This window comes from Arachis hypogaea, chromosome 16 (genome assembly GCF_003086295.3).
Source record: "Arachis hypogaea cultivar Tifrunner chromosome 16, arahy.Tifrunner.gnm2.J5K5, whole genome shotgun sequence".
Taxonomy (NCBI): Eukaryota; Viridiplantae; Streptophyta; class Magnoliopsida; order Fabales; family Fabaceae; genus Arachis; species Arachis hypogaea.
Window position 1 is genome coordinate 107250486 of NC_092051.1, and position 27690 is coordinate 107278175.

The window sequence follows — 27690 nt, forward strand, 5'->3', positions numbered from 1 at the left end:
GCATGATCGAGAACCGACAGATGAATAGCCGTGCCGTGACAGGGTGCGTGAGCATATGATTCACTGAGAGGAGGGGATGTAGCCACTGACAACGGTGATGCCCTTGCATACAGCCAGCCATGGAAAGGAGTAAGACTGATTGGATGAAGATAGCAGGAAAGCAGAGGTTCAGAGGAACGAAAAGCATCTCCATTCGCTTATCTGAAGTTCCTGCCAATGAATCTACATAAGTATCTCTATCCCTTTTATTGTTTATTTTAATCTAATAAAGTATCATGTTTAAATCCGCCTGACTGAGATTTGCAAGGTGACCATAGCTTGCTTCAAGCCAACAATCTCTGTGGGATCGACCCTTACTCACGTAAGGTTTATTACTTGGACGACCCAGTACACTTGCTGGTTAGTTGAACGGAGTTGTGTCCACACATAGTAAAGAGCCATAATAATGATTCCATACAATAACAAAGAGTACTACATTAATGTGATCACAATTTCGTCCACCAAGTTTTTGGCGCCGTTGCCGGGGATTGTTCGAGTTTGGACAACTGACGGTTCATCTTGTTGCTCAGATTAGGTAATTTTCTTTTCATTTTGTTTTCAAAAATCTTTCAAAAATATTTTCAAAAATCTCTCATCTATTTTCGAAAAAAAAAAATAAAAAAAATAAAAATGTTTTCAAAAATATATTTTTCTTCAAAATTTTTGAGAATGAATTCTAGTGTCTCATATAACATGTTTTAGCTTGGCTGGCTATTAAGCCATGTCTAATTCCCAGGATTTTGATTGAGGACTATGAATTCATTGCTTCCTTTTTCCCAAATATTTTCGAAAAAAAATTAATACAAAAAAATTAGAAAATCATAAAAATCAAAAATATTTTTCTGTTTCTTGTTTGAGTCATGTGTCATGTTATAAGTTTGGTGTCAATTGCATATGCATCTTGCATTTTTTCGAAAATTCATGCATTCATAGTGTTATTCATGATCTTCAAGTTGTTCTTGGTAAGTCTTCTTGTTTGATCTTGATGATTTTTTGTTTTGTGTCTTTCCATGTTTATCATATGCATTCTTGAATTCTTAGTGTCTAAGCATTAAAGAATTCTAAGTTTGGTGTCTTGCATGTTTTATTTGCATTAAAAATTTTTCAAAATTATGTCTATGATGTTCATCTTGACATTCATAGTGTTCTTGGTGTTCATCTTGACATTCATAGCATTCTTGCATGCATTCATTGTTTTGATCTAAAAATTTCATGCATTGCATAATTTTCATGTTTTTCATAAAAATTTCAAAAATCAAAAAAATATCTTTCCCTTTTTCTCTCATCAAATTCGAAAATTTGAGTTGACTTTTTCAAAAAATTTTAAAATCAAGTTGTTTCTTATGAGTCAAATCAAATTTTCAATTTGCAAAATCTTTTTCAAAAATCAAATCTTTTTCAAAATTCATGGTTATTTTCGAAAATTCCAAAAATAATTTTCAAAAATCTTTTTCTTATTTTATATCATAATTTTCGAAAATCACTTAAACAATTAATGTTTTGGTTCAAAATTTGAAGTTTGTTACTTGCTTGTTAAGAAAGATTCAAACTTTAAGTTCTAGAATCATATCTTGTGATTTCTTATGAATCAAGTCATTAATTGTGATTTTAAAAAAATCAAATCTTTTTCAAAACTAATTTCAATCATATCTTTTCAAAAATATCTTCTTATCTTATCTTTTTCAAAAATATCTTTTCAAAATATCTTTTCTAACTTCCTAACTTCTTATCTTTTCAAAATTTGTTTCAACTAACTAACTAACTTTTTGTTTGTTTCTTAACTTTTTCAAAACCACCTAACTAACTCTCTCTCTCTAATTTTTCGAAAATATCTCTCCCCTTTTTCAAAATTTCTTTTTAATTTATTAATTATTTTAATTTTTAAAACTCAATTTTCGAAAATTACTAACAATTTTTCAAAAACCATTTTCAAAAATCACTAACTCTTTTTCAAAATAATTTTCGAAAATTATCCCTCCCCCATCCTGTTCTATTTATTCATTCATATCCTAACATCTCATCTCACATCTCTTCCATTCGTACAGTTGCATTTCTTCCTTTACATCACATTCTTTGTCTCCCCCTTCTCTTCCACTCACAAAGGGATCCCTATACTGTGGTATAAAGGATCTCTATTATTATTATCATTTTCCTGTCCATTCTTCCTTGTCATATGAGCAGGAGCAAGGATAAGAACATTCTTGTGGAAGCAGATCCAGAACCTGAAGGACTCTGAAGAGAAAATTAAGAGAAGCTAAAATACAACAATCCAGAGATAACCTTTCAAAAATTTTCGAACAGGCAGAGGAGATGGCAGCCGAAAATAATAATAATATAAGGAAGATGCTTGGTGACTTCACTGCACCTAATTCCAATTTACATGGAAGAAGCATCTCCATTCCTGCCATTGGAGCAAACAACTTTGAGCTAAAACCTCAATTAGTTTCTCTGATGCAGCAGAACTGCAAGTTTCATGGACTTCCATCTGAAGATCCTTTTCAGTTCTTAACTGAATTCTTGCAGATATGTGATACTGTTAAGACTAATGGAGTAGATCCTGAAGTCTACAGGCTCATGCTTTTCCCTTTTGCTGTAAGAGACAGAGCTAGATTATGGTTGGATTCTCAACCTAAAGACAGCCTGAACTCTTGGGATAAGCTGGTCACGGCTTTCTTAGCCAAGTACTTTCCTCCTCAAAAGCTGAGCAAGCTTAGAGCTGATGTTCAAACCTTCAGACAGAAAGAAGGTGAATCTCTCTATGAAGCTTGGGAAAGATACAAACAGTTGACCAAAAAGTGTCCTTCTGACATGCTTTCAGAATGGACCATCCTGGATATATTCTATGATGGTTTATCTGAGATATCAAAGATGTCACTGGACACTTCTGCAGGTGGATCCATTCACCTAAAGAAAATGCCTGCAGAAGCTCAAGAACTCATTGACATGGTTGCTAATAACCAGTTCATGTACACTTCTGAAAGGAATCCTGTGAGCAATGGGACACCTATGAAGAAGGGAGTTCTTGAAGTTGATACTCTGAATGCCATATTGGCTCAGAACAAAATATTGACTCAGCAAGTCAATATGATTTCTCAGAGTCTGCATGGAATGCAAGCTGCATCCAACAGTACTCAAGAGGCATCTTCTGAAGAAGAAGCCTATGATCCTGAGAACCCTACAATAGCAGAGGTAAATTACATAGGTGAACCTTATGGAAACACCTATAACTCAACATGGAGAAATCATCCAAATTTCTCATGGAAGGATCAAAAGCCCCAACAAGGCTTTAATAATGGTGGAAGAAACAGGTTTAGCAATAGCAAGCCTTTTCCATCATCAACTCAGCAACAGACAGAGAACTCTGAACAAAATGCTTCTAAGTTAGCAAATCTAGTCTCTGATCTATCTAAGGCCACTGTAAGTTTCATGAATGAAACAAGATCTTCCATTAGAAATCTGGAAGCACAAGTGGGCCAGCTGAGTAAAAGGATCACTGAAATCCCTCCTAGTACTCTCCCAAGCAATACAGAAGAGAATCCAAAAGGAGAGTGCAAGGCCATTGACATAAGCGCCATGGCCGAACCTGTGAGGAGAGGAGAGGACGTGAATCCCAAGGAGGAAGACCTCCTGGGACGTCCAGTGATCAATAAAGAGCTTCTCTCTGAGGAACCAAAGGAATCTGAGACTCATCTAGAGACCATAGAGATTCCATTGAACCTCCTTATGCCCTTCATGAGCTCTGATGAGTATTCCTCTTCTGAAGAGAATGAGGATGTCACTGAAGAGCAAACTGCCAAGTTTCTTGGTGCAATCATGAAGCTGAATGCCAAATTGTTTGGCATTGATGCTTGGGAAGTTGAACCTCCCTTGTTCATCAATGAACTAAGTGATTTGGATCAACTGACATTGCCTCAGAAGAGACAGGATCCTGGAAAGTTCATATTACCTTGTACCATAGGCACCATGATCTTTAAAGCTCTGTGTGACCTTGGTTCAGGTATAAACCTCATGCCCCTCTCTGTAATAGAGAAACTGGGAATCTATGGGGTGCAAGCTGCTAAAATCTCACTAGAGATGGCAGACAGCTCAAGAAGACAGGCTTATGGACAAGTAGAAGATGTATTAGTAAAGGTTGAGGGCCTTTACATACCTACTGATTTCATAGTCCTGGATACTGGAAAGGAAGAGGATGAATCCATCATCCTAGGAAGACCTTTCCTGGCCACAGCAAGAGCTGTGGTTGATGTTGACAGAGGTGAAATAGTCCTTCAATGGAATGAGAACTCCCTTGTATTCAAAACTCAAGGATCTCCCTCTGCAACCATGGAGAGGAAGCATGAAAAGCTTCTCTCAAAGCAGAGTCAACCAGAGCCCCCACAGTCAAACTCTAAGTTTGGTGTTGGGAGGCCACAACCAAACTCTAAGTTTGGTGTTGAACTCCCATATCCAAACTCTAAGTTTGGTGTTGGAGAGTCTCAACAAAGCTCTGCACATCTGTGAGGCTCCATGAGAGCCCACTGTCAAGCTATTTGACATTAAAGAAGCGCTTGTTGGGAGGCAACCCAATGTTTATCTAATTCTTATTTTTATTGTTTTTCATGTTTTCTTAGGTTCATGATCATGTGGAGTCACAAAATAAACAAAAAAATCAAAAACGGAATCAAAAACAGCAGAAGAAAAATCACACCCTGGAGGAGCATCTGTCTGGCGTTCAAACGCCAGAACAGAGCATAGTTCTGGCGCTGAACGCCCAGAATGGGAGCATCCTGGCACTGAACGCCCAGAACAAGCATGGTTCTGGCGTTCAACGCCAGAAATGGCAGCAAAGGGACGTTGAACGCCCAAAAGGGGCACCAACCTGGCGCTGAACACCCAGAGTTGTGTGCAAGGGCATTTTACATGCCTAAATTGGTGCAGGGATGTAAATGCCTTGACACCTCAGGATCTGTGGACCCCACAGTATCCCCACCTACCTCATCATCTCTTTTCCCATTCATGATCATCCCTTCTACTTTCCATTTACCACTCACATCCATACACCCACTACCTTCAAAATTCAACATCTCTCTGACACCCAATCCCATCCATATGGCCGAATACACACTCCCATCCATCTCCTCCATATCTTCTTCTAATTCTTCTATTCTTTCTTCTTTTGCTCGAGGGCGAGCAACATTCTAAGTTTGGTGTGGTAAAAGCATAGCTTTTTTGTTTTTTCCATAACCATTGATGGCAACTAAGGCCAGAGAAACCTCTAGAAAAAGGAAAGGGAAGACAAAAGCTTCCATCAAGGGTCTATAGCTCAGTGGTAGAACATTTGACTACAAATCAAGAGATCCCTGAGATACCTCAGGGGATACATTTTCTTCCACACAATTATTGGAAGCAACTAAGGGTGGAACATCAAGAGCACTCCATCATCCTTCATGAAATCAGAGAAGATCTAAAAGCAATGAAGGAGGAGCAACAAAAGGCAAGGAAAAGACATAGAAGAGCTCAAGAACATCATTGAAACGCCATCATCACTAAGGTGGATTCATTCCTTGCTCTTATTTCTTCTGTTTTTTTATATGTTATGTGCTTATATATGTTTGTGTCTTTATTACATGATCATTAGTAGTTAGTAACTTTGTCTTAAAGATATGAATGTCCTATGAATCCATCACCTCTCTTAAATGAAAAATGTTTTAATTCAGAAGAACAAGAAGTACATGAGTCTCGAATTTATCCTTGAACTTAGCTTAATTATATTGATGTGGTGACAATGCTTCTTGTTTTCTGAATGAATGCTTGAACAGTGCATATGTCTTTTGAAGTTGTTGTTTAAGAATGTTAAATATGTTGGCTCTTGAAAGAATGATGACTAGGAGACATGTTATTTGATAATCTGAAAAATCATAAAAATGATTCTTGAAGCAAGAAAAAGCAGCAAAGAACAAAGCTTGCAGAAAAAAAAAAAAGAAGAAAAAAATAGGCGAAAAAAAAAATAGAAAGAAAAAGAAGAAGCAAGCAGAAAAAGCCAATAACCCTTAAAACCAAAAGGCAAGGGAAAATAAAAAGGATCCCAAGGCTTTGAGCATCAGTGGATAGGAGGGCCTAAAGGAATAAAATCCTGGTCTAAGCGGCTAAACCAAGCTGTCCCTAACCATGTGCTTGTGGCGTGTAGGTGTCAAGTGAAAACTTGAGACTGAACGGTTAAAGTCAAGGTCCAAAGTAAAAAAAGAGTGTGCTTAAGAACCCTGGACACCTCTAATTGGGGACTTTAGCAAAGCTGAGTCACAATCTGAAAAGGTTCACCCAATTATGTGTCTGTGGCATTTATGTATCCGGTGGTAATACTGGAAAACAAAGTGCTTAGGGCCACGGCCAAGACTCATAAAGAAGCTGTGTTCAAGAATCATCATACTGAACTAGGAGAGTCAATAACACTATTCGAAATCTGAAGTTCCTATAGATGCCAATCATTCTGAACCTCAATGGATAAAGTGAGATGCCAAAACTATTCAAGAGGCAAAAAGCTATAAGTCCCGCTCATATGATTGAAGCTCTGTTTCATTGATAGTTTGGAATTTATAGTATATTCTATTCTTTTTATCCTATTTTGATTTTCAGTTGCTTGGGGACAAGCAACAATTTAAGTTTGGTGTTGTGATGAGCGGATAATTTATACGCTTTTTGACATTGTTTTTAGTATGTTTTTAGTAGGATCTAGTTACTTTTAGGGATGTTTTTAATAGATTTTATGTTAAATTCACATTTCTGGACTTTACTATGAGTTTGTGTGTTTTTCTGTAATTTCAGGTATTTTCTGGCTGAAATTAAGGGACTTGAGCAGAAATCAGATTCAGAGGTTGAAAAAGGACTGCTGATGCTGTTGGATTCTGGCCTCCCTGTACTCAAAGTGGCTTTTCTGGAGCTACAGAACTCGAAATGGCGCGCTTCCAATTGCGTTGGAAAGTAGACATCCAGGGCTTTCCAGCAATGTATAATAGTCCATACTTTGGCCAAGAATTGACGACGTAAACCGGCGTTCAATGCCAGCCTTCTGCCCAAATCTGGCGTCCAGCGCCAGAAAAGGATCCAAAACCAGAGTTGAACGCCCAAACTGGCACAGAAACTGGCATTCAACTCCACAAATGGCCTCTGCACGTGCTACACTTAAGCTCAGCCCAAACACACACCAAGTGGGCCCCGGAAGTGGATTTATACATCAATTACTTACTCATGTAAACCCTAGTGACTAGTTTATTATAAATAGGACCTCTTACTATTGTATTAGACCATCTTTGAACGCATTGTTCTTAGACCATAGGGGCTGGCCACACGGCCATGCCTGGACCTTCACTTATGTATTTTCAACGGTAGAGTTTCTACACTCCATAGATTAAGGTGTGGAGCTCTGCTGTTCCTCAAAGATTAATGCAAAATACTAATGTTTTCTATTCAATTCTTCTTATTTCTCTTCTAAGATATCCATTCGCACCCAAGAACATGATGAAGGTGATGATTATGTGTGACACTCGTCATCCTTCTCCCTTATGAACGCGTGCCTGACAAACACTTCTGTTCTACATGAAATAAGCTAGAATGAGTATCTCTTAGATCTCCTAACCAGAATCTTCGTGGCGTACGCTAGAATGATGGCGGCATTCAAGAGAATCCGGAAGGTCTAAACCTTGTCTGTGGTATTCTGAGTAGGATTCAATGATTGAATGACTGTGACGAGCTTCAAACTCGCGATTGTTGGGCGTTAGTGACAGACGCAAAAGGAGGGTGAATCCTATTCCAGCATGATCGAGAACCGACAGATGAATAGCCGTGCCGTGACAGGGTGCATGAGCATATGATTCACTGAGAGGAGGGGATGTAGCCACTGACAACGGTGATGCCCTTGCATACAGCCTGCCATGGAAAGGAGTAAGACTGATTGGATGAAGATAGCAGGAAAGCAGAGGTTCAGAGGAACGAAAAGCATCTCCATTCGCTTATCTGAAGTTCCTGCCAATGAATCTACATAAGTATCTCTATCCCTTTTATTGTTTATTTTAATCTAATAAAGTATCATGTTTAAATCCGCCTGACTGAGATTTGCAAGGTGACCATAGCTTGCTTCAAGCCAACAATCTCTGTGGGATCGACCCTTACTCACGTAAGGTTTATTACTTGGACGACCCAGTACACTTGCTGGTTAGTTGAACGGAGTTGTGTCCACACATAGTAAAGAGCCATAATAATGATTCCATACAATAACAAAGAGTACTACATTAATGTGATCACAATTTCGTCCACCACTTTCACATTAACAGGTATAGGGAGTTTTTCAATAACTTCTATTTTAGCTTTATCAACTTCTATACCTCTACATGACACTTTATGCCCAAGAACTATTCCTTCCGGAACCATGAAAGGGCACTTTTCCCAATTCAACACCAAATTAGTTTCTTGGCATCTTTTCAAAACAAGAGTTAAGTTATGCAAGCAAGTGTTAAATGAATTGCCAAAAACAGAAAAATCATCCATGAAGACTTCTAAGAATTTTTCCACCATATCAGAAAAGATGGAAAGCATACACCTTTAAAAAGTGGCTGGGGCGTTGTACAGCACAAAGGGCATCCTCCTATAGGTAAAAACTCCAAATGGGCATGTGAAGGAGGTCTTCTCTTGATCCTTGGGGTCCACTACTATTTGATTGTAACCAGAATACCCATCCAGGAAGCAGTAATAAGCATGGCCTGCTAGTCTTTCCAACATTTGATCAATGAAGGGCAGAGGAAAATGATCTTTTCTTGTTGCATCATTCAATCTCCTGTAGTCTATGCACATTCTCCACCCAGTTACTATCCTAGTGGGGATCAACTCATTCTTCTCATTGTTGATGACTGTCATTCCTCCCTTTTTTTGGTACAACTTGAACCGGACTCACCCAAGAGCTGTCTGAGATTGGAAAAATTATCCCAGTATTCCATAGCTTCATCACTTCTTTTTGAACTACCTCTTTCATGGTTGGGTTGAGTCTTCTTTGAGGTTGAACCACAGGTTTTGATTCTTCCTCCAATAAAATTTTATGCATACAAACAGCAGGGCTGATGCCTTTGATGTCCTCAATTATCCACCCCAAGGCTGTTTTGTGAGCTTTTAATACTTTAATCAACCTTGCTTCCTCATCCATGTTCAAGGAGGAATTTATGATCACTGGTAATGCCTCTGCTTCCCCAAGAAAAACGTATTTGAGGTGAGGAGGGAGAGGTTTCAACTCCTGTTTTGGTTTATCCACTTTCTTATCTTCAATGAATATTTCTACCACTTCCTCTCCTTGTTCTTTCTGATGCTCCAAATAGTTGTCTTCAAACATTTCTTCTACCAGCCCTTCTATCATATCCACATTCATATAGTTCTCTTGCTCTGAGGGGTGTTGCATTGATTTGAAGACATTGATTACCATTTGTTCATTATGCACCCTGAAGGTCATTTCTCTCTTCTCCACATCAATAGTGGTTCTTGCTGTGGCTAGAAATGGTCTCCCCAAGATGATTGAGTTGTTTTCTTCCCCTTCTGTGTCTAAGATTACGAAGTCTGCGGGGAAGATAAACTTTCCAACCTTCACTAGTAAATTCTCCACAATTCCATTGGGTGTCTTGATTGATCTATCGGCCATTACTAGTGACATCCTGGTAGGTTTGATTTCTTCTATGGCAAGCTTTCTCATCAATGATAGAGGCATCAAGTTGATGCTGGCACCTAGATCACATAAGGCGTTTTCCAATGTTATCTTGCCTATGGTGCATGAGACTACAAAACTCCCTGGGTCTTTGAGCTTTGGTGGGATACCCATCTGGATCACAGCGCTACATTCTTCAGTGAGCATGATAGTTTCCTTTTCTTGCCAACTTCTCTTCTTGTTGATTAGCTCCTTCATGAACTTGGCATATAGGGGCATTTGCTCCAGTGCCTCAGCTAAGGGAATATTTATCTCCAACTTCTTGAAAGTCTCAAGGAACTTATGAAAGTGTTGATCCTTTGCCTCCTTGTTGAATCTTTGGGGATATGGTAGTGGAGGTACAAAGTTCTTCTCTGCTTGTTGTTTTTGATTCTTGGTTGGCTCTTCAATTGCTTCATTCCCCTTTTTTGGAATTTTTGATTGTTCCTCATTTTCTTGAGTTTGCTTTGAAGTTTGCTTGCTTGCCATTGCATCATCAGCATTGGCTTCCTCTGCGTGTGTTGGCTTTTCCCCCCTCTATTGGCCTTTTGCTGTTCTCCACTTGCTTCCTTGTAGTGTCATTGTTGCTCATCAATGTTCTCCCACTTCTTAACTGTATTGCCTTGCATTCTTCCTTAGGATTTGGAATTGTGTCACTTGGCAGGGAACTTGATGGTCTCTCTGTTGCCAGGTGTTTAGAGAGCTGGCCAATTTGCCTCTCCATATTCTTTATGGAGGCTTCTTGATTTTTGGTTGTCATTTCTTGGTGTTTCCACATTTTGTCTATCAAGGTTTCCAAGTTAGTGATTCTCTGAGAGTCATGTGAAATTGGTTGGTTATGGGGTGTTGAAGGTTGGTGGTAAGTGTTTTGATTTGTGGGTTGGTTATTGGATGGATAATGGTTGGAGTTGGGGTGGTTGTTTTGGGGTTTTCTGTAAGGGTTTTGGGTGGTTTGCTGCTGGTTGTTGTTTTGGTTGTTTCTTGAGGTGTTTTGATTTGAATTTCTTTGCCATGGTTGTTGGTTTTGGTTATGGTTATCTCCCCACCTCAGGTTTGGATGGTTCTTCCATGAAGGGTTGTAAGTATCACCATAGACTTCATTTGATCCAGAATTTTGGTTGTGCATGTATTGGACTTGCTCCTGTTGTTGCTCCTCTTGAGTTTCTTCATTTGTTCCCCATGTGGTTGATGGTTGATTGGTGCTTACTGCTGCAACTTGGAGGCTATCAATCCTCTTGGCCATTTGCTCAAATTGTTGTTGAATCTGCTGCTGCATCAATTTGTTTTGAGCTAGGATTGAGTCCACTCCTTCCAACTCCATCACTCCCTTCCTCTGTGATGGTTGGCGTTGCCTTTGGTGAGCGAAGAAATACTGGTTGTTAGCTATCATATCAATGAGATTTTGAGCTTCTTCTGCAGTTTTCATGAGTTGCAAAGAGCCTCCAGCTGAATAATCCAAGGCCTCTTGAGTTTTCAATGTCAAGCCTTCATAGAAATTCTGCAATCTATCCCACTCATTGAACATTCCAGGGGGACACTTCCTGAGCCTTGTACCTTTCCCATGCCTCATATAATGGTTCAACCTCCATTTGGGTGAATGTTTGTACTTCAGTCTTCAATCTGATAACCCTTTGAGATGGGTAAAATTTGGCAAGAAATTTGCTCACTAGATCATCCCAATTGTCAATGCTGTCTCTTGGGAAAGATTTCAACCATTGGGTGGCTTTGTCTCTGAGAGAGAATGGAAATAGCAGTAGCTTATAGCTGTCAGGATGCACTCCATTGGTTTTAACAGTGTCACAAATCCTCAAGAAAGTGGACAAGTGTTGATTTGGATCTTCAAGTGGTCCTCCTCCATAAGAGCAATTGTTTTGAACTAATGTGATAAGTTGTAGCTTTAGTTCAAAGTTATTTGCATTAACATTTGGTGTATGAATGCTACTCCCACAATGTCTAGGATTTGCAAATGTGTAGGAAGCCAGAACTCTTCTCTGTGGTGGATTGTTATTGTTATTAGCTGCTCCTCCTTGTGGATTAGTTGGAATTGTTGTATGTTCCTCCATATCTTGGAACTCTTCTTCTTCCGAATCCTCTTCTCCAACAATGTTTTTCCCTCTTTCGGCTCTTCTTAATCTCCTGAGGGTTCTTTCGTCTTGTTCACAAAAGGTTGGTATAGCTCTCCTTGTCCCTGACATGCAAACAAAACATAAAAGTCATACAAAACCAGAAGGATAGCAATACTTCAATCCATGATGAAATTGTAGTTAGCTCAAGCAAAAATTCAAACAGTTAGTGGGTTAGTCCAAAGTTAGAGAAACAAAAAATAAAAATGCTAGATCTAGATCTCCACTTCACTTAATCATTGACAATCTATTTCAATCCCCGGCAACGGCGCCAAAAACTTGATGAGTATTTTCGGAAAACGAATTCCAAACACACAATCTAACCGGCAAGTGCACCGGGTCGCATCAAGTAATAAAACTCACGGGAGTGAGGTCGATCCCACAGAGATTGAAGGATTGAGCAATTTTAGTTTAGTGGATGACTTAGTCTAGCGAATAAAGAGTTGATTTGAGTGGTTTGTATTCGACAGAAGCTAAATTACATGAAATTAAAAGAGAGAGGGACAATTGGCAAGAATTTAAAGTGCAGAGAAATTAAAGAGGCTGAATCTTAAAGTGCAAGTAATATAAATTGCAGAAACTTAGATTGCAAGAAATGTAAATTGCAGAATCTTAAAGTGCAAGAAATGTAAATGGCTTGAATTGTAAAGGGAATTGGAAATTGGATTTGCAGAAATTAAACAAGGAAAAGTAAAATGCAATAGACAGAAAAGTAGAAGATGACTTGAATTAAACCGGATCTAAAACAGAAATGAGAAAAAGCTTGGTGTAGCAATGAAATAAGGAAATTGAAATTTAAAACTGTAGATTTCAGGACACAAGAGACTAGATAGCTGAGTCTAGATCTCACTGCCTTCCTAGATCCAGCAAGAACAATTGCAAAGGAAATAAGGAAATGTAAATTACAGAAAGAGTAGAAGAAGAAGCAATTAACAGAAATTAGAATTCAATTATGCAGAAAATTTAACAAGATCTCAAGGTGAGATTGAAACAGAAGTTCTTCAATTCTTCACCCAAGATCCGAAGCAAGAAAAGTAAAGAGTGCTTAAGCAAGAACAAGGAAGAAGAGAGATCAATTCTCCTCCCAAATTCCCTTGAATTAAAACAACAATGCCAAGAAATGTAAAGGTGAGCTCTCGCTGTAAGTGTTTTTCCCAATGCTAAAGGAAAGCTCCCGAAAACTTAAATCCTAAGCTATTTATACACTTTCTTCAAATGGTCTTCAAGCCTTGAATTGGGCCTTTGCTCTTGATGGAATTGGGTTGACAAAAGCCTCTGTTGATTGCACTTGGAGTTAGAGAGAAACCCATTGTGAACCGGGACATAAAGCACAAAAGCTTGAGTAAAAGTTTGAGGCAAACTTTTGCTCAAGCTTTTTATATCAGCCACCCCCTTTTGCTGATATCCACGTTTGAGCTAAAGTTTAAGGTCAAACTTTTAGCCAAACGTGGATCCCCTGGTGTGCATGTGTGGCGCCAACGTTTGCCAAAAAGCTTGAGGCAAACGTTGGTGCAAGCTTTTCTCCTCCAGGGTGTTGATGTGTGGCGCCAACGTTTGCCAAAAAGCTTGAGGCAAACATTGGCGCAAGCTTTTCTCCTCCAGGGTGTTGGTGTGTGGCGCCAACGTTTGCCAAAAAGCTTGAGGCAAACGTTGGCGCAAGCTTTTCCTCCAACCAATGTGAATTCACTCTTCCAAAAGCTTGAGCTAAAGTTTGAGGCAAGCTTTTGCTCAAGCTTTTTGTTCTCTCTTGCTCCTTGCCCTTTCTTCTTTCTTCAACCTTCTTCAAAGCTCTTTTCACCTATCATCAATCAACCAAACACATCAAAGCTATGCTCAAAATCATGAGTTTGTTATTCTTTCATAATATATGACAATTATAGCACAAAATCTCATGAAATTGCATTAATTCTTCCATGGTTGATTGAATCAAAGGAAACATGAAATTCTACTCAATTGGTTTACTTATGGCTCAAGAAAGTGCATAAAATCAATTGAAAACAAAAGAAAAAGACTAGTGAAACTAGGCTAAGATGACTTGTCATCAGCTACAAGATGCACTCTGGGCATATAGAACAGCGTATAAGACACCCATTGGGATGAGCCCTTTCTGCTTAGTATACAGAAAGGCTTGCCACCTTCCAGTGGAGGTGGAACACAAGGCTTTCTGGGCTATAAGGGAGTGCAATATGAATTTTGAAGAAGCTGGTACTGAAAGGAAGCTGCAACTAGCAAAATTGGAGAATCTTCGCCTAGAAGCATATGACAACTCCAGGCGTTACAAGGAAAAGATGAAGGCTGTCCATGATAAACACATAAAAAGGAGAGAATTCAAACTAGGGGAGTTAATTCTTCTATATAACTCCAGGCTAAGGCTTCTGCCAGGTAAACTGAGATCAAGATGGGAAAGTCCCTAAAGATTAGAAAAGGCAGAGCCATACGGAGTTTTTCACCTGCGTAATCCTTTTAGCTCTAAATTCCTCAAGGTCAATGGACATCGCCTAAAGCTCTACCATGGAGAAAAGATTAAGGATCCCAAAGAACTAGAGATTTTCCTCTTGGAAGACCCACCAACAGAAGTAGAATGAGCCTGAAGAGCGTCTAACTTAAGGACGTAAAAGCAAAGTGCTAGGTGGGAGACAACCCACCATGGTATGATCGTTCCGTTTCAATCTTAGTTTTATTTTACTTTATTCTATTTTTGTTTTTGTTAATGACTCTTCTCATAATCTCTGCATATAGACTGCATTTGCATTTTCATACTACAGATAAAAAAAAACACAAGCAACACGTAAGCGTCGCTGACGCGTCTGCATCATAGGTGCATTCGAAAGAAAAGAGAATTGAACAGAAAGTCACGCAAGAGCGTGGCTGGAAGCGTGCCTTAGGCACAAATTAAATATGCCCACGTGACCGCGTCAATGACGCGTCTGCGTCATTCTGAAAAAGAGCCTCCCATGCATCCGCGTCACCCACGCGAACACGTGGCTCTGTAAAATTGATGAGCGGATATTTTATACGCTTTTTGGGGTTAATTTCATATAGTTTTGAGTATGTTTTAGTTAGTTTTTAGTCTATTTCCATTAGTTTTTAGGAAAAATTCATATTTATGGACTTTACTATGAGTTGTGTGTTTTTCTGTAATTTCAGGTATTTTTCTGGCTGAAATTGAAGGAGCTGAGCAAAAATCTGATTCAGGCTGAAAAAGGACTGCTGATGCTGTTGGATTCTGACCTCCCTGCACTTAAAGTGGATTTTATGGAGCTACAGAACTCGAAATGGCATGCTTCCAATTGCATTGGAAAGTAGACATCCATGGCTTTCCAGCAATATATAATAGTCCATACTTTGCACAAGGATAGACGACGTAAACTGGCGTTCAACGCTAGTTCTCTGCCCAATTCTGGCGTCCAGCGCCAGAAAAGGATCAAAAGCTGGAGTTGAACGCCCAAACTGGCACAAAAACTGGCGTTCAACTCCACAAATGGCCTCTGCACGTGACTCACTTAAATCTCAGCCCCAGCACACACCAAGTGGGCCCCAGAAGTGGATCTCTGCATCATCCATCATAGTCCACTCATATTTTGTAACCCTAGGCTACTTGTTTAGTATTTAAACAACTTTTAGAGACTTATTTTGTATCTCATGACATTTCAGATCTAAACTTTGTATTCTCTGACGGCATGAGTCTCTAAACCCCATTGTTGGGGGTGAGGAGCTCTGCTGTGTCTCGATGAATTAATGCAAGTATTTCTGTTTTCCATTCAAACACGCTTGTTCCTATCTAAGATGTTCATTCGCGCTTAACTGTGATGGAGGTGATGATCTGTGACAATCATCACCTTCCTCAGATCATGAACATGTGCCTGACAACCACCTCCGTTCTATATACGATTGAATGAGGATCTCTTAGATTCCTTAATCAGAATCTCCGTGGTATAAGCTAGAATTGATGGCGGCATTCATGAGAGTCCGGAAAGTCTAAACCTTGTCTGTGGTATTCCGAGTAGGATTCAAGGATTGAATGACTGTGACGAGCTTCAAACTCCTGAAGGCTGGGCGTTAGTGACAGACGCAAAAGGATAGTAAATCCTATTCCAACCGGATCGAGAACCAACCGGTGATTAGCCGTGCTGTGACAGAGCGCGTGAGCGTAGTTTTCACTGGAAGGATGGAAGGTAGCCATTGACAACGGTGATCCACCAACACACAGCTTGCCATAGGAGGACGTGCGTGCGTGAATCAGAAGACAGAGGAAAGCAGAGATTCAGAAGACAAAGCATCTCCAAAACTCCAACATATTCTCCATTACTGCACAACAAGTAACCTTTAATTTATGCTCTCTTGGTTATTCGCAATTCAACTGATAAAAATAATTGACTTCCTGACTAAGATTTACAAGATAACCATAGATTGCTTCAAACCAACAATCTCCGTGGGATTCGACCCTTACTCACGTGAGGTATTACTTGGATGACCCAGTGCACTTGCTGGTTAGTGGTACGCGTTGTGAAAAGTGTGATTCACAATTCGTGCACCAAAAATCAACGTAAAGAGGTGTATGGCAGAGAGTTATGATGGAGCTGGGCTGGAATGATGCTAGAAGCACAAGCCCTATCACGCGAACGCGTGCCCCATGCATCCGCGTCGTTTTCAAAATATGGCCATTCACACGATCGTGTCACCCACGCGAACGCGTCACCTCAAATTTTGGCAAAATGCATTTAAAACAGAGAGTTGCGCAAACGCACGGCTGCACTCGCGCCAATAGCACAAATCAGGCCACGCGATCGCGTGACCCACGCGTCTGCGTCACTTGATAATTATCACACACTACGCAATCGTGTGACCCACGCGTCCGTGTCACATGCGGCACACAGCTTATCCAGATCAGCCAAATATCTTATCTTTTCTTTCCCAAATCCTAATTTTTCTTTTCCCTTCTTATTTCTTTCTTCTCTCTTCTTCCTTCTTTATTCTTTCTTACTTTTTACTACTTTCTTCCCCCTTCTTCATCTTCTTTATCAAGGTTCTTTTCTTTTCTTCTTCCCTTTTTATTTTTTTATTTTTAATTATGTTTTCTTCTTCCTTTTCTTTATTACTTTCATTATCTATATTTTCTTTTTTTTTTCTTTTTTTTTTCTTTTTATTCCTTTAATTGGTGTTAGAAATTTATTTAGGTAATTGTTTTCTTCTATATTTTGCTTGTAAATTATTGTGGAATTGTTTTTCAATTAGTACTACTTCTTAAAGGGTTGCTTGCATGTTCAATTTAATATGTTCAATAACATATTTACCATGTATGCTAAGTGTTTGTGAAAAAGCCCGTATGGTATTCCACATTATTTTAAATTATTCTATTCTACTACTCTAAATGCCTATTATTTTTCACAAAATCCCTTTTTATATTTTATTGATTAAATATAATTGTCAATACAAACAGGTTGTTAGTTTGAAAGGGTTGATAATCTAACTTGGACATTTAATGCTTCATCTACGCTACTCATGCCTTTGCCGGCATGCCAATAAACATCTTGCATTTAATTGTCATCACCTGCACTTGCTATATTTCCATTGATAAACTTCTCACATGTAGTCATGACCATGTGTTAACGACATCCTTCTTTATCGTGCATTGATTATCACCTATACTATTCACTCCCTTGCTCGAACCCTTAGCTTTACATATTACTTTCTTTTTCCCTTTTCAGGATGGTCACCAAGAAAGGTAAAGAGAAAGCTACTCCCAAACCACCAGCAAGGAAAGGAACAAAAAAGGACACTAACAACAGAGCCATCTTCAACAGCGGTAAAGCCCTCAACAAAATGAATCAAGAGGATCATCAAGGTCGATGAAAAAGAAAAAGCTTTTCCAGCAAAGGACACTGCGCGGTTCACTAACCGCTACTGTGAGCAGATGTTCCCCATCCTGGCTGAGAAGAATTATAACAATGAGCACCTTCTTATCCTCCCGACCAACATTGCTGAATTTGTTGAGCCCTGCATTGAGCGAAGACAATGGGGATTCCTATGGAGACATCCACGGCAGGTTAATCTATCATGGGTAGTAGAATTTTACTCCAATTTTCATGCCAACCATGCAGTCTGTCTATGTCCATCAGAAGCAAGTCCCCATAACAGAAGATGCTATTCAACGAGCTTTAGATCTTCCCCCTGCTCCATAAGGATTGGACGCATTCCAAGAAGCCTCGTTCTAGCACCAGACATACCAATTTGACTGGGACGTTGTTCTCAGAGTTATCGCACAACCTGACAGCATATGGATCTACGGATACCATCGGTCCCGACCTAAGGGCATATTGGCTTCAGCATTCACCTTGGAGGCTCGAGTATGGGCACAGATTATGTCCCATTACGTCTTTCTGAGCACTCATGAGTCCTCCTTCACTACAGACATGGCTGTTCTACTCTGGTGTATCCTTACAGACCAGCACCTCAATTTACCAAGACACATTCGACATGCTATGGGACACGTACAAATTACGGGTAACTTACCTTTTCCCGCCTTGGTTTTAGATCTAGTCTCAGTAGCTGGAGTCTCCTACAGAGCTGGGGACACCAAGGCCATGATTCCACGAGATGATCAGTACGTCCCTAACGGGAAGTATATCAGACCTCTAGCAGCCACTATCAACCGGAGCACAGAACCAGCAGAAGATATCCATTCTTCTTCTACATCACAAGCACCTTCAACAAACCAACTGCTCCATCAGATACTTGAGAGGCTAGACCGGCTTGACCGGAAAGGAAAGCAAAGAGAGCGCCGTAACAAGCGCAGATTTACATACCTCAATGAGCTGATTATTGGTAACCAACCACCTAAAGAAGACCAAGACACCCCGGACTCCACTTCATTTACCAGCACAGGGAGTCATGACGGTCCCGACTGTGGAGATGCTGCTACCAACCCCCTTTTTGTTCCTGACTGATGGCACCGAGGATGGTGCAAAGCTTTAAGTGTGGGGAGGTCAGTTAGTACCTGATTTCCAAAGGTAATTTCTCTTCCTAAACACCAATAAAATAGGATATTTAGTTAATTTTTCTTTTATTTAGGATAGGATAAATTGCATAGTAATAAGTAATTGCATGCATGTTCTATTTGGTTAGAAAATAATAAGTTTCTTTTTAAGACCCTATTTTTGAACAATTTCACTAATTTAAATCAAATTTTTTTGTGTTAAACCTGTTTGAAGATTGTAAATTGGAACATGAATTATAGCTAAAGAACACACAACCTGTGAGCCTTGAGCCTAATAACATAGTTACAATATTTAACCATAAATTTTATTCTTGTGTGTTTACTTCTCTATGATTGTAATCTTTATTTTGTTCCATCCTATATGTCTAATGTTTAATGTGTTATATGCATGCATATGATTGAGGCCATTAATTGTTTTAGCTCACTTATCCCAAAATAGCCTACCCTTCCATTTACCTTTGTTAGCCACTTTGAGCCTTTTAAATCTCACTTGTTCTATATTTTATCACATTACTAGCCTTAAGCGGAAAAACAATTAAATATCCCAATTGAATCTTTGGTAAGCTTAAGATAAAAATTGTGTGCCAATTGAGTATGGAAAGATTGTGGAAACATGGGTTAATGATGAGCGGATAATTTATACGCTTTTTGACATTGTTTTTAGTATGTTTTTAGTAGAATCTGGTTACTTTTAGGGATGTTTTCATTAGTTTTTATGTTAAATTCACATTTCTGGACTTTACTATGAGTTTGTGTGTTTTTCTGTGATTTCAGGTATTTTCTGGCTGAAATTGAGGGACTTGAGCAGAAATCAGATTCAGAGGTTGAAGAAGGACTGCTGATGCTGTTGGATTCTGACCTCCCTGCACTCAAAGTGGATTTTCTGGAGCTACAGAACTCAAAATGGCGCGCTTCCAATTGCGTTGAAAAGTAGACATCCAGGGCTTTCCAGAAATATATAATAGTCCATACTTTGACCAAGAATAGATGACGTAAACTGGCGTTCAACGCCAGCTCTCTGCCCAAATTTGGCGTCCAGCGCCAGAAAAGGAGCCAAAACCAGAGTTGAACGCCCAAACTGGCACAAAAGTTGGCGTTCAACTCCAAGAAGGACCTCTACACGTGCAACACTCAGGCTCAGTCCAAACACATACCAAGTGGGCCCAGGAAGTGGATTTATGCATCAATTACCTACTCATGTAAACCCTAGTGACTAGTTTATTATAAATAGGACCTCTTACTATTGTATTAGACATCTTTGGATTACCTTATGATCCTTTGATCACGTTTTAGGGGGCTGGCCATCTCGGCCATGCCTGGACCTTTCACTTATGTATTTTCAACGGAAGAGTTTCTACACTCCATAGATTAAGGTGTGGAGCTCTGCTGTTCCTCAAAAATTAATGCAAAGTACTACTGTTTTCTATTCAATTCATCTTATTTCGCTTCTAAGATATCCATTCGCACCCAAGAACGTGATGAAGGTGATGATTATGTGTGACGCTCATCACCATTCTCCCCTATGAACACGTGCCTGACAAACACTTCCGTTCTACATGAAATAAGCTAGAATAAATATCTCTTAGATCTCCTAACCAGAATCTTCGTGGCGTAAGCTAGAATGATGGCGGCATTCAAGAGAATCCGGAAAGTCTAAACCTTGTCTGTGGTATTCCGAGTAGGATTCAATGATTGAATAACTGTGACGAGCTCCTAACTCGCGATTGCAGGGCGTTAGTGACAGACGCAAAAGGATAGTAAATCCTATTCCAGCATGATTGAGAACCGACAGATGAATAGCCGTGCCGTGACAGGGTGCGTGAGCATATTATTCACTGAGAGGATAAGATGAAGCCATTGGCAAGGGTGATGCCTCCAGACGATTAGCCGTGCCGTGACAGGGCATTGGATCATTTTCCCGAGAGATGACCGAAAGTAGCCATTGACAGTGGTGATGTATCACATAAAGCCAGCCATGGAAAGGAGTAAGACTGATTGGATGAAGATAGCAGGAAAGCAGAGGTTCAGAGGAACGAAAAGCATCTCCATTCGCTTATCTGAAATTCCTATCAAATGATTTACATAAGTACCTCTATCCCTATTTTATTATATTAAATTCGAAAACACCATTATCCATTTATATCTGCCTAACTGAGATTTGCAAGGTGACCATAGCTTGCTTCATACCAACAATCTCCGTGGGATTCGACCCTTACTCACGTAAGGTATTACTTGGACGACCCAGTGCACTTGCTGGTTAGTTGTATCGAAGTTGTGACAAATTATGAATGTGTAATCACGATTACGCGTACCAAGTTGCTCACGTGTCAGGAATAGTTTGAGCCTGGACATCACAATTTCGTGCACCAAGTTTTTGGCGCCGTTGCCGGGGATTGTTCGAGTTTGGACAACTGACGGTTCATCTTGTTGCTCAGATTAGGTAATTTTCTTTTCGTTTTGTTTTCAAAAATCTTTCAAAAATATTTTCAAAAATCTCTCATCTGTTTTCAAAAAAAAATAAAAATGTTTTCAAAAATTTTATTCAAGATTTTTAAGAATGAATTCTAGTGTTTCATGAAGCATGTGAAGCCTGGCTGGCTGTAAAGCCATGTCTAAATTCTTTTGGACTGAGGCTTCCAAACCATCAGAGGTAAGTTACATACTTGATAAATGATGAGCAGCAATTTGTTATCAAGAGCAATATACTCTGGTGTTAAATGCTGAAGCTTGGCTGGCCATTGGCCATGTCTAGTGTTTTGGACTGGAGCTTTCTTTGAAAGCTTGGCTGGCTAGTGAGCCATGTCTAATTCCTGGACTGAAGCTTTAGACTAAGAATGCAAGATTCCTGGAATTCATATTAAAAATTTTGGAATCCTTATTTTTCCTTTTCAATAAATTTTCGAAAAAAAATCCAAAAAAAAAAAAAATTAGAAAATCATAAAAATCAAAAATATTTTTTTTTTTGTTTCTTGTTTGAGTCTTGAGTCATGTTATAAGTTTGGTGTCATTTGCATGTGCATCTTGCATTTTTCGAAAATTTCATGCATTCATAGTGTTCTTCATGATCTTCAAGTTGTTCTTTGTCAGTCTTCTTGTTTGATCTTGATGTTTTTCTTGTTTTGTGTCTTTTCTTGTTTTACATGTACATTTTTTATTTATTAGAGTCTAAACATGAAAGATTTCTAAGTTTGGTGTCTTGCATATTTTCTTTGCATATAAAATTTTTCAAAAATATGTTCTTGATGTTCATCATGATATTCACGGTGTTCTTGGTGTTCATCTTGACATTCATAGCATTTTTGCACACATTCATAATTTTGATCTAAAATTGCCATGCATTGCATCATTTTTCTTGTTTTTCTCTCTCATCATAAAAATTCAAAAATCAAAAAAATATCTTTCCCTTTTTCTCTCATCAAATTCGAAAATTTGAGTTGACTTTTTCAAAAATTTTTAAAATCAAGTTGTTTCTTATGAGTCAAATCAAATTTTCAATTTGAAAATCTTATCTTTTTCAAAATCTTTTTCAAAAATCAAATCTTTTTCAAAATTTTTAGTTATTTTCGAAAATTAAAAAAAAATAAAAATAAAAATAAAAATATTTTTCTTATTTTTATATCAAATTTTCGAAAATAACATAATCAATTAATGTTTTGATTCAAAAATTTCAAGTTTGTTACTTGCTTGTTAAGAAAGATTCAAACTTTGAGTTCTAGAATCATATCTTGTGATTTCTTATGAATCAAGTCATTAATTGTGATTTTAAAAATCAAATCTTTTTCAAAACTAACTTCAATCATATCTTTTCAAAAATATCTTCTTATCTTACCTTTTTCAAAAAGTTGGTTTCAAAATATCTTTTCTAACCTCCTAACTTCTTATCTTTTCAAAATTTGTTTCAACTAACTAACTAACTTTTTGTTTGTTTCTTAACTTTTTCAAAACTACCTAACTAACTCTCTCTCTCTAATTTTCGAAAATATCTTCCCTCTTTTTCAAAAATTTCTTTTTTATTAACTAATTATTTTTATTTTTTATTTTTGATTTCAAAAAAAAAAATTTCAAAAATTACTAACATTTTTCAAAAACCATTTTCGAAAATCACTAACTCTTTTTCAAAAATATTTTCGAAAATTCTCCCTCTCCCATCTCATTCTATTTATTCATTCATATCCTAACATCTCATCTCACATATCTAGCCTCCTCACAGTTGTGTTTCTTCCATTATATTACATTCTTTGTCTCCCCCTCTTCTTCTACTCACACAGGGATCCCTATACTGTGGTATAAAGGATCCCTATTATTATTATTATTTTTCTGTGCCTTCTTCTTTGTCATATGAGCAGGAGCAAGGATAAGAACATTCTTGTGGAAGCAGATCCAGAACCTGAAAGGACTCTGAAAAAAAAATTAAGAGAAGCTAAAATATAACAATCCAGAGATAACCTTTCAAGAAATTTTCGAACAGGAGAAGGAGATGGCAGCCGAAAATAATAATAATGTAAGGAAGATGCTTGGTGACTTTACTGCACCTAATTCCAATCTACATGGAAGAAGCATCTCCATTCCTGCCATTGGAGCAAACAACTTTGAGCTGAAACCTCAATTAGTTTCTCTAATGCAGCAAAACTGCAAGTTTCATGGACTTCCATCTGAAGATCCTTTTCAGTTCTTAACTAAATTCTTGCAGATATGTGATACTGTTAAGACTAATGGAGTAGATCCTGAAGTCTACAGGCTCATGCTTTTCCCTTTTGCTGTAAGAGACAGAGCTAGATTATGGTTGGATTCTCAACCCAAAGACAGCCTGAACTCTTGGGATAAGCTGGTCATGGCTTTCTTAGCCAAGTACTTTCCTCCTCAAAAGTTGAGCAAGCTTAGAGCTGATGTTCAAACCTTCAGACAGAAAGAAGGTGAATCCCTCTATGAAGCTTGGGAAAGATACAAACAGTTGACCAAAAAGTGTCCTTCTGACATGCTTTCAGAATGGACCATCTTGGATATATTCTATGATGGTTTATCTGAGCTATCAAAGATGTCACTGGACACTTCTGTAGGTGGATCCATTCACCTAAAGAAAATGCCTGCAGAAGCTCAAGAACTCATTGACATGGTTGCTAATAACCAGTTCATGTACACTTCTGAAAAGAATCCTGTGAGTAATGGGACGCCTATGAAGAAGGGAGTTCTTGAGGTTGATACTCTGAATGCCATATTGGCTCAGAATAAAATATTGACTCAGCAAGTCAATATGATCTCTCAGAGTCTGCATGGAATGCAAGCTGCATCCAACAGTACTCAAGAGGCATCTTCTGAAGAAGAAGCCTATGATCCTGAGAACCCTGCAATAGCAGAGGTAAATTACTTAGGTGAACCTTATGGAAACACCTATAACTCAACATGGAGAAATCATCCAAATTTCTCATGGAAGGATCAAAAGCCTCAACAAGGCTTTAATAATGGTGGAAGAAACAGGTTTAACCATAATAAACCTTTTCCATCATCCACTCAGCAACAGACAGAGAACTCTGAACAAAATACTTCTAATTTAGCAAACTTAGTCTCTGATCTGTCTAAGGCCACTGTAAGTTTCATGAATGAAACAAGATCTTCCATTAGAAATCTGGAAGCACAAGTGGGCCAGCTGAGTAAAAGGATCACTGAAATCCCTCCTAGTACTCTCCCAAGCAATACAGAAGAGAATCCAAAAGGAGAGTGCAAGGCCATTGACATAAGCACCATGGCCGAACCTATGAGGAGAGGAGAGGACGTGAATCCCAAGGAGGAAGACCTCCTGGGACGTCCAGTGATCAATAAGGAGCTTCCCTCTGAGGAACTAAAGGACTCTGAGGCTCATCTAGAGACCATAGAGATTCCATTGAACCTCCTTATGCCCTTCATGAGCTCTGATGAGTATTCCTCTTCTGAAGAGAATGAGGATGTTACTAAAGAGCAAACTGCCAAGTTTCTTGGTGCAATCATGAAGCTGAATGCCAAATTATTTGGCATTGATACTTGGGAAGTTGAACCTCCCTTGTTCATCAATGAACTAAGTGATCTGGATCAACTGACATTGCCTCAAAAGAGACAGGATCCTGGAAAGTTCATAATACCCTGTACCATAGGCACCATGATCTTTAAGGCTCTGTGTGACCTTGGTTCAGGAATAAACCTCATGCCCCTCTCTGTAATAGAGAAACTGGGAATCTATGGGGTGCAAGCTGCTAAAATCTCATTAGAGATGGCAGACAGTTCAAGAAAACAGGCTTATGGACAAGTAGAGGACGTGTTAGTAAAGGTTGAAGGCCTTTACATCCCTGCTGATTTCATAGTCCTGGATACTGGAAAGGAAGAGGATGAATCCATCATCCTAGGAAGACCTTTCCTGGCCACAGCAAGAGCTGTGATTGATGTTGACAAAGGTGAAATAGTCCTTCAATGGAATGAGGACTCCCTTGTGTTTAAAACTCAAGGATCTCCCTCTGCAACCATGGAGAGGAAGCATGAAAAGCTCCTCTCAAAGCAGAGTCAACCAAAGCCCCCACAGTCAAACTCTAAGTTTGGTGTTGGGAGGCCACAACCAAACTCTAAGTTTGGTGTTGAACTCCCATATCCAAACTCTAAGTTTGGTGTTGGAGAGTCTCAACAAAGCTCTGCACATCTGTGAGGCTCCATGAGAGCCCACTGTCAAGCTATTGACATTAAAGAAGCACTTGTTGGGAGGCAACCCAATTGTTATTTATCTAACTATATTTTTCTTAGTTATATGTCTCTATAGGTTCATGATCATGTGGAGTCACAAAATAAACAAAAAAATCAAAAACGGAATCAAAAAACAGCAGAAGAAAAATCACACCCTGGAGGAGCATCTGTCTGGCGTTCAAACGCCAGAACAGAGCATGGTTCTGGCGCTGAACGCCCAGAAAAAGCATGGTTCTGGCGTTCAACGCCAGAAATGGCAGCAAATGGGCATTGAACGCCCAAAATGGGCACCAACCTGGCGCTGAACGCCCAGAGTTGTGTGCAAGGGCATTTTACATGCCTAAATTGGTGCAGGGATGTAAATGCCTTGACACCTCAGGATCTGTGGACCCCACAGGATCATCTCAGGATCTGTGGACCCCACAGGATCCCCACCTACCTCATCATCTCTCTTTCCATTCATGATCATCCCTTCTGTTTTCCATTTACCACTCACATCCATACACCCACTACCTTCAAAATTCAACATCTCTCTCCCACCCAATCCCACCCATATGGACGAATACACACTCCCATCCATCTCCTCCATATCTTATTCTTATTCTTTTATTCTCTCTTCTTTTGCTCGAGGGCGAGCAACATTCTAAGTTTGGTGTGGTAAAAGCATAGCTTTTTTGTTTTTTCCATAACCATTGATGGCACCTAAGGCCAGAGAAACCTCTAGAAAGAGGAAAGGGAAGACAAAAGCTTCCATCAAGGGTCTATAGCTCAGTGGTAGAACATTTGACTGCAAATCAAGAGATCCCTGAGATACCTCAGGGGATACATTTTCTTCCACACAATTATTGGAAGCAACTAAGGGTGGAACATCAAGAGCACTCCATCATCCTTCATGAAATCAGAGAAGATCTAAAAGCAATGAAGGAGGAGCAACAGAGACAAGGAAAAGACATAGAAGAGCTCAAGGACATCATTGGTTCCTCAAGAAGGAAACGCCACCATCACTAAGGTGGATTCATTCATTGTTCTTATTTCTTCTGTTTTTCGTTTTCTATGTTATGTGCTTAGCTATGTTTGTGTCTTCATTACATGATCATTAGTAGTTAGTAACTTTGTCTTAAAGTTATGAATGTCCTATGAATCCATCACCTCTCTTAAATAAAAAATGTTTTAATTCAAAAGAACAAGAAGTACATGAGTTTCGAATTTATCCTTGAACTTAGCTTAATTATATTGATGTGGTGACAATGCTTCTTGTTTTCTGAATGTATGTTTGAACAGTGCATATGTCTTTTGAAGTTGTTGTTTAAGAATGTTAAATATGTTGGCTCTTGAAAGAATGATGACTAGGAGACATGTTATTTGATAATCTGAAAAATCATAAAAATGATTCTTGAAGCAAGAAAAAGCAGCAAAGAACAAAGCTTGCAGACAAAAAAAAATAGGCGAAAAAAAAAGAAATATATAGAAAGAAAAAGAAAAAGCAAGCAGAAAAAGCCAATAACCCTTAAAACCAAAAGGCAAGGGAAATAAAAAGGATCCCAAGGCTTTGAGCATCAGTGGATAGGAGGGCCTAAAGGAATAAAATCCTGGTCTAAGCGGCTAAACCAAGCTGTCCCTAACCATGTGCTTGTGGCGTGTAGGTGTCAAGTAAAAACTTGAGACTGAGCGGTTAAAGTCAAGGTCCAAAGCAAAAAAAAAAAAAAAAAAGAGTGTGCTTAAGAACCCTGGACACCTCTAATTGGGGACTTTAGCAAAGCTGAGTCACAATCTGAAAAGGTTCACCCAATTATGTGTCTGTGGCATTTATGTATCCGGTGGTAATACTGGAAAACAAAGTGCTTAGGGCCACGGTCAAGACTCATAAAGAAGCTGTGTTCAAGAATCATCATACTGAACTAGGAGAGTCAATAACACTATTCGAAATCTGAAGTTCCTATAGATGCCAATCATTCTGAACCTCAATGGATAAAGTGAGATGCCAAAACTATTCAAGAGGCAAAAAGCTATAAGTCCCGCTCATATGATTGCAGCTATGTTTCATTGATAGTTTGGAATTTATAGTATATTCTCTTCTTTTTATCCTATTTGATTTTCAGTTGCTTGGGGACAAGCAACAATTTAAGTTTGGT

At 38.9% G+C, this 27690-nt stretch overlaps 2 non-coding genes across 2 annotated transcripts; both read right to left on the reverse strand.

Moving 5' to 3' along the window:
* Positions 1-2745: 2745 nt before the first annotated feature.
* On the reverse strand, positions 2746-2853 carry LOC112761915 (small nucleolar RNA R71). The gene has a single exon (XR_003182285.1). It is a non-coding gene; the product is annotated as a small nucleolar RNA R71 (small nucleolar RNA).
* Positions 2854-23729: 20876 nt separating this feature from the next.
* Positions 23730-23837, reverse strand: LOC112761012 (small nucleolar RNA R71). The gene has a single exon (XR_003181422.1). It is a non-coding gene; the product is annotated as a small nucleolar RNA R71 (small nucleolar RNA).
* Between the last annotated feature and the right edge of the window lie 3853 nt (positions 23838-27690).